General features: G+C 54.7%; 1 long non-coding RNA gene across 1 annotated transcript; it reads right to left on the bottom strand.

Moving 5' to 3' along the window:
- Window positions 1-632: 632 nt before the first annotated feature.
- Window positions 633-8,019, bottom strand: LOC132659644 (uncharacterized). Its single transcript, XR_009600306.1, has 2 exons — window positions 7,917-8,019; window positions 633-6,658 (listed from the first exon to the last, which is right to left on the bottom strand). It is a non-coding gene; the product is annotated as an uncharacterized LOC132659644 (long non-coding RNA).
- Window positions 8,020-11,949: the final 3,930 nt, after the last annotated feature.

The following is an 11,949-nucleotide window of genomic DNA, read 5'->3' as shown; positions in this document are numbered from 1 at the left end:
GCCTCCTCCTTTGTGCCTGAAACCGACCTCAGGGTGACTGCCTCTGGGGGACCCCAGGCAGCCACACCCGCTGTTTGCAGGATCCAATTCCTGAAGCCTAGATACACAGACACTCAACCTGCTCTCCAGGCCTGCAGCGGCCCCGTCCCTCTCCTGCTCCACGGGCTGCACTGGAGTCTCACCCTCCCTTCTCCTCCCTGCCCCAGGGCCTTTGCTCCTATTCTTCCTTCTGTGTCCACCCCCTTTCCTTGCTAGGGGAATCCTCACTCAGCCTCTAAGCCCCAGGACGGCTGGCCTATGACACCCACCCTTCTGAACCCACACTGGCTGCCCTAGCTGCCCACCCGCCCAGCCCACCTCGACCCTCCTCCAGCCCATCACTCCTGCGTGTGTTTTCCTCCGTGGATGGTGGGCTCCCTGGGGGCAGCCACCTGCTCACGCCTCTCAGAGACACCAGGGGTGTGGGAGGCAGTGCGTGCTGGGAGACGTCAATTGCTACTTTGAATTCTAGACCTGCGTTCTGTTATGTGATTGCCACCAGCCACTTGTGCTTCTGAGCACTTAAAATACAGCTAGTGCAAAGCAGTGGAAACTATTTCCTCATTAAGCACCACTTTATTGCTTTGGTAGGATTGTATTTTGCTGAAAATTTAATATCCTAATTGAGTTGTTTTTTTTTTTTAATAGAAAAAGGTTTCGAAAGCTTAGGGAAAGAAAGAATAAAATCTCTTAATATTTGTTTATATTGATTGCAAGTTGAAGTGATCATATTTTAGATATATTGTGGTAAATAAAATACATTATTAAAATAATCTTTCCTCTTTCTTTTTACTTTTTCAATGTGGCCAGAAAATTAGAAGTAACATAGCAAGCTTGTATTACATTTTTGTTGGACCGTAATGTCCTTGACTTTGTGTGTGTTAGTCACTCGGTCGTGTCCAACTCTTTGCAACGCTATGGACTGTAGCCCACCAGGGTCCTCTCTCCAGGTAAGAATACTGGAGTAGGTAGCCATTCCCTTCTTCAGGGGATCTTTCTGACCCAGGGGTTGAATCTGGCTCTCCTGCATTGCAGGCAGTTTCTTTACCATCTGAGCCACTAGGGAAGGAGTTCTAGACTTTAAGGGGGGAAAAGCTGCCCAAGTAGAAGATGAAAGAGGCATGGTAGAGAGCAGCCTTTCTGACAAGGATCTGGCATTTAAATGGCTGGAAACTGCCTGTGGAATATCAATATGATAAGGTCTGCCAAAAGGCTAATGAGACCCTGAGCCACATTAAAAGAAGCAGAGTGTCTGTAATGAAGAAGGTGAAAGTCAGCCTTGTGGCTGTCCCAGGAGTAGGAATTTCTGTGCTGGGTCCTGCATCTTGGAGGGGCACTGACCACCTGGAACAGGTTCAGGAGACCCACCCAGACAGGGACTGAGACACCAGGTACCTGACTGTGCTAGCTTGTCCCCAGGTGGAGGGAGTGGCTCTGTTCTGGGGAGGTGGGTGCCTGTAGATCTTCCTCCTGGGAAAGAAGCTTCCTTTACCAACCAGGAAGATCCCCATCAGCAGCGGTGTTCAAGCAAGGCTGGATGACCACTGGGATAATGTTAAGGGGACTTGAGCATGGGCTAGGTCCCTAGATCTCAGAGTCCTTAGGGGTTTTTGGACAGAGCTTCTCCGGGGCCCAGCACAGCTATGCCTGTGTGTGCGTGTGTGTGTGTGTGTGTGTGTGTGGTTGTGGGTGGTCCTGGGCTTTGTTTGATGTCATTGGATTCAATCAGCTGGGGCCTCTGACTGACCCAGCTGGGGCCCATTCTAGAGACAGCCTTGGGTTATTTGGCACCAGGCCAGCTAAGTTAGTTCAGGACAGACAGTGTGAACACTCAGCCCACTGTCTCTAAATCAAGGATGCTGCTAATGCAGGCTTCCCAAAGCAGCTCAGTTCCCAAGCCAGACAGAAGGACAAAAAAAGACCAAGAAATTCAGAGTCCAACCCCAGAGAGCCTACAGAGGGCGTCACTGGGTTAAACAATAGGATATTTGTTCATGCACAAGACGTGTCTGGATGGAACTCTTCTTCTGGCTATTTTCAAATACAGACCCAAGGGGAGTCTACAGCCACACCAGCCTGAGGGCGCTTGATCGTGTCTGATCTTGGAAGCTAAGCAGGGTCAGGCCTGGTTAGTACTTAGACGGGAGACCGAAGGGGAGAGGCTGGTGCCACAGACCTCACATGCTGTCACCTAGATGCGTCTGTGAACCAGCCGCGTGCCCTGATAGAGCTGCATCTGGGGGCAGTTTAGGGGAGCCGGGCTCCACTTAGAGAAGCCAGGCTCTCATCTGGTCCTGAGACAGTTTAAACAATAGTGAGGAAGTGAGGCACGACATCCCTGCCACAGCCAGCGCCTTGCTGTGTGGGGGCTGGGGCATGTCACTCTCGGGGTCTCACCTGCCTCAGCTGGAGTTGGGGGACCTAACCTAGATGTTTTCCAGACCTCAGATCCTGGAGCTGAATTCACCACCTGCCCCCAAACCCGCTCTGTCCCCCAGATCCCTAGCTCAGTCCATGTACTGCTGTTCCCCTGGGCACCCAGAGCAGAAACCTGGGTGTTCCGGACTGCTCCCCCTCTTTCACCTCCAGTCTCTCCAGCCATGGGCCCTGCGGCTTCTCCCTCAGGAGTGTCTTCTGCCATGGCCATCTTAATTCCAGCCCCACCATCATCATCGTCCCTGCTGCCTACTGCACCAGTCCCAGCCATCAACAAAACAAAAAGACAACCTACTGAATGGGAGAAAATATTTGCAAATAATATAACTGATAAGTCTAATATCCAACATATATAAACAGCTCATCCAATTCAATATCAAAACAAATTCTCAAACGGGCAAGAGACCTGAACAGACATTTTTCCAAAGAAGATATATAGAGGGCCAACAGGCGCGTGGAAAGATGCTCAAGGGTGTTAATCATCAGAGAAATGCTAAGCAAAACCACACTGAGATACCACTTTACACATGGCAGAAAGATCATCATCAAAAAAACAACAGCAACAACAGCACGCAAATAACAAATGGCGAGGATGTGAAGAAAAGGGAACCCTTGAACACTGTTGGTGAGAGGGTATATTGGTGCAGCCACTATGATAAACAGGATGGAGGTTTCACACGCCAAAAGAAACTACCATATGACCCAATAATTCCATTCTTTGATATGTATCCCCTCAACCCAAAAACTCTAATAGGAAAAGATACATACACCCCAATGTTCATAGCAGCATTATTTATAAGTGCCTAGATTCGGAAGCAACTGAAGTGTCCATCAACAGATGAACGGGTAAAGAAGACGTGGGGCGTATATTTCTCAGCCATGAAAAGGAACGGAATTTTGCCATTTGTAGTCACATGGATGGACTTGGAGGGCATTATGCAAAGTGAAATAAGTCACCCAGGGAAAGACGCATACTGGATGATATCACTTATATGTGGAGTCTAAAAACTACAACAAGCTAAAGAATGTTGCAACGAATAAGCAGACACAGATATAGAGAGCAAACTGGCGGTTACCAACGGGGAGAAGGGGAGGGGGAGGGGCAGGATGGGGTGGGGGCTAAGAGGCACAAGCTGCTGCGCATAAGAGTGAGCCAGAAGGGTGCATTGTAGGGCACAGCGAGCAGAGCCAATATTTCACAGTAACTGTAAGTGGAGTATCATGCCTGAGCTCACTCGCTAACCTCGAAAACTTGTGAATCGCCCCACTGCACGCCTATCGTTTATGTGGCATTGAAAAGTAACTATATCTCAGTGAAAGCACAGAAAAATTAAAAGCAGCTTTTGAGAGCTGGGAGGGCAAGTGGAAGGCACATGGTAAGGACAGGAGAGGGGCTGGGAGCCTCCCGCCGCTCGGGGCCAGCTCACAGGTCAGCGGTGGCCGCGTCTTTTCCAAGGCTTCCTGCAGCATCTGTCTGGCCGGTGGCTCCCTCGGGGGCACCTCTGCAGCGTGCCCACTGCTCTCACACCCCCATGGGACCATGTCAGCTGACGAGAACGTGAGCAGGCTCCCTGTGCCCCCTGGCCCCCACGGCCAAGCTGTCTTCTGCAAAGGATACATTCCTTTAAGGCATTAAGAGATACATTCCTTTAATCCCCCAGCCCCATCCTTTCCAGGGCTGCCTGCTGCCACTCAGGCCTGGGTGCCAGGTCCGCTCAGAGGACTTGCTGCAGAGGATTTTTTGGGGCCCCCCTTTTCTCACCTTCCATGTGGCTTCTATTAGGGGGCCCCCATCTGTCTGTCTATATGGGCCAAATGTGCATGCCGGGCCCTCTGTCCATTAGGGGTGGGAGGGCCGGGGTCGGGCAGGGCAAGCAAGGGCTGTGTCTTGATGCCAGGTTGCCCTCTTCCCACACTCCTAAGGGGACTCCTCCAGAATTGGTGGTGAGCCAGCCGCATTTCCGTGGGCTGACACCTGGCCTGGGACAGCGGCAGTGAGCCCCTGCAGTTGCTGGAACTACTCCCTGGAGGAGGTGGGCGGGCTCCCCGTCAGGCTGGGCTCAGCACCAGGAAGGAGGGGTTCGGCTCTGGATGTGGTGCCCGACGTGGGATCAGCAAAGTGGGGACCACCTAGCTCTGCCTAGGTGGGGAGGAGGGGTTGAGGCTCAGCTGGCATCCAGACTGGTACCTGCTGTGCCCAGCACCTGCAGGGCAGCTTCACTGCCCCGGGAATCCTAACCTCCCTCCTCTTCCTGTGAACATGATCCATCCAGGCGGCCGATCAGGCATCCTGTCCACCTTCTCTGAGCCCCACTTCCTCCAGGCACCGGTGGCGGCGTGGCCCCTTCCTCAAGGGCTCACGGTCCCTGACAGCATGCGGCTCGTGTCACATGATTAAAATAATAACACGACGGCAACGGTGGATTACGTGCTGACCACATGTGAGGCATGACACCCGGCCCCCGCTCTGACTCCTTCAGCCCCCACCGTGGTCCTACAGCATTGGCGGGGGTTTAGGCGACTCATTGGAAAAGCCCCTGCTGCTGGAAAAGACTCAGGGTAGGAGGAGAAGGGGGCGACAGAGGAGGAGATGGTTGGGTGGCATCACCGACTCCATGGACATGAGTCTGAGCAAACTCGCGGAGATGGTGAAGGACAGGGAAGCCCGGCGTGCTGTAGTCCATGGGGTCACAGCCTGAGACAAGTGATCAAGCGAACAACAACAGTGAGAGAGGAGATACGGATCAGCTAAGTTTCCCAAGGTCACCAGCCAAGAAGCACTCGGGGCAGAGCTGGAATCCAGGCAGCGTGAATCATCGCAAAGCCAGCCAGGCTGGACTGGCCCAACAGTCCCTAAAGCGCTTTGGGGTGTGCTTATCAGTCTCTCCATTCTCTCCGCAGATCTGTGCGAATCTCAGGTAACCCATACTTCTAGGGAAAGGGGGCCATTCTCCTATGTTCTAATTCTTTAAAGAGGATTAATGCATACACAGGATAAAAGGGGACAGCAGGAACCTGTGTCTCCCCTGATAAATCCCTCCGTCTCTGCTCCCCAGGGGCATCAACATTGTAGTTCCTTGTGGCTTTCCCCAGAGATAGTTTACCCTTATACTCTCATGTGTTTATTTTCTGTGTAAAGTGAAAGTGAAGTCGCTCAGTCGTGTCTGACTCTTCGCGACCCCATGGACTGTAGCCTGCCAGGCTCCTCCATCCATGGGATTTTCCAGGCAAGAGTACTGCAGTGGGTTGCCATTTCCTTCTCTATACTCTGTATAATTCTCCTTAAAATTAAAAAAAAAAAAATCACTCGGATTTCCCTGGTGGTCCAGTAGTCAAGAGGAAATGGCTTCTATCCCTGGTCCGGGAAGACTCCATATGCCAGAGCAACTAAGCTTGAACCACAGCTACTGAAGCCTGCGTGCTCTAGAGCCCGAATGTTATGACTACTGAGCCCTCGATCCAAAGTGCTCGGCAACGAGAGAAGCCTCCGCTCACTGCAACTGGAGAAAGCCTGTGGGCAGCAACCGACCCAGCGTAAAAAAGGAAAAAAGGGAAAAGAACAAGATCCAGGCGGGGGAGCCCGATGCACAGTGAGGTATGCTGCCGGCCCCTCTTCCCCTTGGGTGCGTCTTTGCGGCTTCGCGTACCCCTGCTCCTCTCTCAAGCCAGAGACTCACTGATGCTGCTGGTGTTTGCCTCTGGACGAGTTCAGGTCTTTCTTGGGCCCCCTTTTCGGATGTGGTGCATCTTTTGAAGTCTTTCCCTCTATGGTGTGAGTTGTTCTCTCTGCGTGTACGTGCGTTTTCCTTCTGATCATTCTGAAGGCCCGTTGTCAGCCAGCAGTGAGGCAGTTAGGCGTCATCAACCCCGAACAGGCTCAGAGAGGGGCAGTGACCTGCCTGCGGTGGCCCAGCCTGGGAGGTGTGAGCCAGGACCCAGCTCAGACGTGCGGCCCCAAGCTCCAGCCAGCGCCTTCTCCGTAAGGCTCTTTATGGAGACAGCAGCAAGACCTGCCTGCCAGGAGAGGGGTGGGGTGGGGCTGGGGTTCGGCCATCGCAGCAGGATCCGGAGGCACATGGGGGTGCTCTGTCTTGGAAGGGTTGGGCTGACACCTGAGTGAACAGGTCGGCGAGGGGTCCGGGGGAGGTTTGCGAGCCACGCTGGAGACTGTGGGAGGCAGCTGCTGCAGGTGATGGGATGAGAGACAATGAAGCGTGTCACTGGGGAGGAGGGAAGAGGTGAGATGCTGAGGGAATCCAGGGAGCCGGCGCGGGGTGGGGGTGGGAGGGGAGGCCCAGCGATGCTCCATGCTCGGGTTTCCAGCCCTGGGAGAGGATGAGAGGGAGTGGAGAGGTGGGGGAGCTTGTTCTAGGGGATGGAAAATTCAAGGCTGGGGGAGCATCTCCAAAAGAGATGGGGTGGGGATTTTCCTGTCGTCAAGGGGTTAAGACAATGGGCCTCCACTGCAGGGGGCGCAGATTCAAATTCTGGCAGGGGAATGAAGATCCCACAAGCCATGTGGCCCAGCCAAAAATAAAAAGAGAGAGATGGGTGTGGGCTGAGCGAGGGCCGCCACCTGCAGGGAGACAGGCGGGGAGAGGACCTGGGTGATGACCCGGGGCCAGGAGGAGAGCGCACCTCTCGGGAAGTGGGAAACGTGCGCGTGTTCCCAGCCACCCCACCCGGCAGCCTGTTCATTGGGAGCTGGCTGGGCACCTGGCTGCCCGGGACCGGGCACCGGGCAGCCACAAGGACAGGGGTTTTCAGTCACCCGCTTTCGGGGAGGGGTGCCTTTCTCAGTGGTCTGTGCTGCCCCTCAGTGGGCACTGCCCGCCCTGCCCCCTGCCTCGTTGCCCCAGCCCACAAAGGTGGTCCGGCCACAGCCACCCTTCTCCTCACCAGCAGGCCGCCCTTGGCCTTGGTGGCCGGTGAGTCTGCAGAACTCTGTCCTGGCCCTTCTTCCTCCCGCACCCCGAAGGCCTCCTAAGCCCAGCTCCCCAACCACCGGGAGGGGCGGCGGTGGCGGAGGCCCCAGCCCAGTCACCATCTTTCATATACGCCCATCTTTTGCAAAACGCTTGCCAGTCCGGAGGCAGCATGGCTCTTCCCGTCTCACAGGGGCAGAGATAAGCTCACAGTGGGCAGGGGACGCTCTTCAGCCCTGCTGCGCCCAGTGTCCCCCCCCCCCCAGTGCCCCCATCCCTACAAGGGAGGCTGGAGCCATGGGGAGGCCGAGGATGCCAGGCCCAGCTGCCCAGACACCACCCTGCTTCCCTTCCTGGAGGCTTGGGCCCTTGGATCCCAGAGGGGTACGCCGGTGGGGGGAGGGAGGCCCAACTTTCATCTGTTCCCACACAGCCTGGGCCCAGCTGCTAACAGGGTACTTCCTGCCCGGACCCCTGCCCAGCCTTGCCCACCCACTAGAGCCCCATCTGCCTCACCAGCCTCATCTGGAATCTCTTCCTTCCGGTCCATTCTAAGAGCCCCTCATCGAGTCCCAGGCACACCCCATGCTCTCCTGCCCATGTGTTTTTGCTCTAGAATGCCCTGCTTGAATCTCCCTGCCTCCCTCCCTCCCTCCCCGCTCCTCCTCCCTTCCAGGCTCTGCCCAAACCCCTCCTCCCAGCAGCCTTCCCTGATTGGTCCCCTTTCAGGGGTGACGAACACAGAGAGGGAAGAACAGCTTGTAGGGAAAAGGGCACTGGCTGTGGGCTCAGTGTTCACACCTCTGTTCTGTTTTTGCCTCGCTGTGTGGCTTTGCCGGATCTTAGTTCCCAGGCCAGGAATTGAACCTGGGCCCTCAGCAGTGAGAGTGCAGGGTCCTAAACACTGGACCTCCAGGGAAGTCCTCCATAAGTCCTTTGTGGATGGAGGTGGACTAAAGAGATGAGAAAAGGAAGCAAGACCGGCTTGGTGTTTAGATCTGTAAGACGCACGGTTCCCGTCCCCTCAGAGCTCCAGTGGTCATCTTAGGGGCTGTCCCAGGCTGAGGGGCCCCTTTGTCCCATCGTGGGTGGGGGCAGGGGCAGGTAGAGGCCCCTGGCCTCTCCCCAGGGCTGGGGCTGGGGCATGGAAGTCAGGTCAGCGCCCTGCACCTGGCGCCCGAGGAGTGGGCTGGGAGAGAAGGCTGAAGCTCTGAGTCACCTCACTTAGAAGTCCTCCCCATCCCAGGGCCGTCCAGTGGAAATCCACTAACCTGGACAGTCCCAGGCCCCCCGCGGGCACCTCGCTACACTGAGGCGTCCGGTTAGCAGGTCAGCCCCAGGGCTGCATGCTCCCCTTTTCGGGGCCGGGCCTTGGTAACGTTGTGGAGTTGACCCCTCTTCCGTGGCAGAATTGAGGCAGCATTTCGGGAGCAGGAGGGTCTGGAGGCCCAGCAACCTGGCAGGACCCTAACCCGCTGTGTGACTCAGGCAAGTCCCTTACTGTATCTGGGCTCCAGTCCCTTCATCTGTGAAAAGGGGATAATTAACCCCGCTTCATGACATCAGAGGGGGCTGCGAGGAAGGGCTCTGCGCCCAGCCCTGGAAAGGGGCACCTCCATCCTCGGTCTCCTGTTGGACGCTGCGTCCTGAAGGAGGCCTGGGGCACCATCCCAGCCCCTCTCCATCCTCTGTGGACCTCTGCTGGGTCTCTGTCGGTCTCTCTGCCCTAAACACACTGAGAGTGGGACCTGGGACAGCCCTGCCGGCCTCTCAAGTCCCATCTGTCCAGAAGAGCTCCAACTCCCAATATCTCACAGGCAAAGCCTCCACGCTGATGGCCTGAAGTCTTCTGACAAATGCTCCATGGAAATTATTGTCCTGGATTTCTTCAAGTGGGACTTGAATGGACTCTCTGATCCTAACACCCACCTCCCTTGGAGCTGGACTCAGCCGCGTTGCCTCTGGACTTAGTCAGGACCTGCTGTGTCCAGCCTCCGTGTTGGGCAGAAGGGAACTGGCGGAGGCCCTGGGCCTGGCTCCACACCATGTGAGCCTGGTTTGGAGGTAAATAGATGACTTTGCACACACAGGGACAAGCATTTCCTAGTACTTGTCTGGAAAGTGCTGTACAGAGTATCAGTACAGCTGATACTCTGCTCACCTTTCCCAAGTGTTGCTGAATTCAGGGCAGCTCTCGGTGGTTCGGGATTTTCTCCAGCACTGGATGCTAACAGGTCAGTTGACTCAGGTGACTGAGAGGTCAGGTGACTCTCCAGATGTGCATGTGCGTGAAGTGACGCTCTCCTTCTGGAAAAGGTTGGAGGCTATGATGCAATGATTTCCCCAATTCACAGGTGGGAAGAGAGAGGCAGAGAGAGGCAATTACTTGTCTTAAGCCCCAGTGACAGAGTCCACTTCAGAACCCATGTAGGCGGGGAGCTGCTTCTTACATCTGGGTCTTGGGTCCTGGGTGAAATGCTCTTGGAAGATCCCAGTGCAACCCCAGGGACCAGATGCAACGGTCAAGATGGAGGCAGGCCTGAGGGTGGATGGGGAACAGGTTCTGCCCGTGGCCCGGCAAGCTTCCCTGCCTCCTCCTCTCCTTTTGCCAGTGGCCTGGACCATGTGACTTACCGGCGCTGTGTGTTCACAGCCTTCCACAGCCTTCACCACTCTGCTCTCCCTGCCCCGACATGTTCCTTCATGCCTCCAGTCAAGCAGCCCATCTTCTCCTATTTTAAGAATATGGGCAGTGAAGGAGGCAGATTTGACGCCTCTGACTCTTGTGCCAGTTTATGTCAGAAAGCCTGGCCTTCCCACCCAGCACTGCCCAGCCCCCGTCCATGGGCCATTTCAACATCCTCCTCCTCCCTTGGCTTGCCCCCCACAAAACTGCATCGCCAGTTTTCAAAGCTTGTAGAAATGAAGTCTGCTCTGTGAAACAACAGCCACCCAGTCACAGTGCTCCCCATTGGGTGCAGACCTGGCAAGGACTCCTGGTGCCCACGGTGCCCTGCAGCCTGGCAGCCCCTTTCCACTTCCAACAGCTTGTGCCAGCCGCCTCCATCACCTAAGTCCATCTGGAGGCTTGTGGTCCAGCCAGAGGTCAGACCGTTCTGTAGCTCAGGTGGTGACCTTCACCCACTTTTAAAGGATGAGATCACCCATGGCTGGGAGAAGAATACAGTAACTTATTAAAGTTTACTTGTTCCCCTTTTAATGTTAAAAAGAGAAAGGAGAGTGCAGGTCTGAGCCTCAGGAAGGCCTGACCGATCAGTATCAACCCTTATAAAAAGAGACAGCAAGGGACTGCCTGGTAGTCCAGTGGCTAAGACTCTGAGCTCCCGATACAGGGTCCTAGGACCGATCCCTGGTCAGGGAACTAGACCCCATACCCTGCAACAAAAAATCGAAGATTCCGAGTACCGCAACTAAGATGCTACACAGACAAACAAATACATATATTTTTATTATTATTTTAAAAAGAGATCCAGGGGTTGGAGGAGTCAGGGGAAGTCCTAAGGGTGTGGGGGCAAGGAAGAGGAATGCTGATGAATTCCAGGGTGGGGGAGGCGTGGGCGATGATCTTTAGATCCCTGTCCTGGACAGCAGGTAACATTACCTGAGGCTCAGGGAGTAGCCACCCTGTGCCCTTTCCAGACCAGAGTCCCATTCCTTCGAGTAGAGGGCAAGTCACTGAGTCCCTGCTCACTCTGCTAGCCACACAACAGGCCCGTGAATCGGGTGACAAGGTGTTAAGGCAAGGAATAACCAGCAGATCAAGAAGATGGAAGCCTAGCGTCTCAAAATAACCATCTTACCGGCGTCTTATCGGTCCAGAGTCTTTTACAGAACACAGAGGAGGAAGAGGAGAGGAAATAAAAAGGCCATTAATCTTGCAAATAACTCCTGTTATGGCCAGTCTCAGAGAGGGGATGAGCTAATTTCTTCTTTCTTGCAATCATTCATGGGTAGACAGGGTCAGGATGACTTCCTGAGCAAACGCACTTTGGTTCAACATTCAGGCAGAGGGGCAGGGCTCCCCAAGGCAGGCCGTTATGTATAGACACCATCCTTTTAGTGAACAAAAGCCACGGGAAGACAAGGTTAAAGAAATACAGATCCAACAAGGAGTCAGATTTGGTCCTTCCCTGTAACAGACACGCTGCTTAAAGCTGTCTTCAAGGCTCAGAAACCACTTCCCCACCTCTGTCTTCTGTTCTTTTTCGGAGTGTCCCTGTCCTCACCTCCCAGCTCGCCCCTCCTCTCGCACACAACGTTGGCCTTCCCTCCTGTTCCCTTCTTTTTTTCCCTCCTTTTTCTCCTCCTTTTTTCCTCCTCCTTATCTTTTCCTTCTTGCTCAGTTAGGGAGCCCCTGGAGAGGTTTCCTTATTTTCCCTTTTGGCCTCCTGCTTGGGACATTCACTGCTTCAGCGACCAGCTCTCTGCAGAAGCTCTGAAAAAGTCACCGCTCTACCCTCAGTGAGCCCGTGGTCTCTGGCGAGTCTAAAACCCCCATCCAAACCCTGATGCTGAACAGAACTCACCA

The sequence above is a fragment of the Ovis aries genome, chromosome 3 (genome assembly GCF_016772045.2).
Source record: "Ovis aries strain OAR_USU_Benz2616 breed Rambouillet chromosome 3, ARS-UI_Ramb_v3.0, whole genome shotgun sequence".
In the NCBI taxonomy this organism is placed as follows: domain Eukaryota; kingdom Metazoa; phylum Chordata; class Mammalia; order Artiodactyla; family Bovidae; genus Ovis; species Ovis aries.
This window is presented reverse-complemented; position numbering and strand designations above follow the sequence as displayed.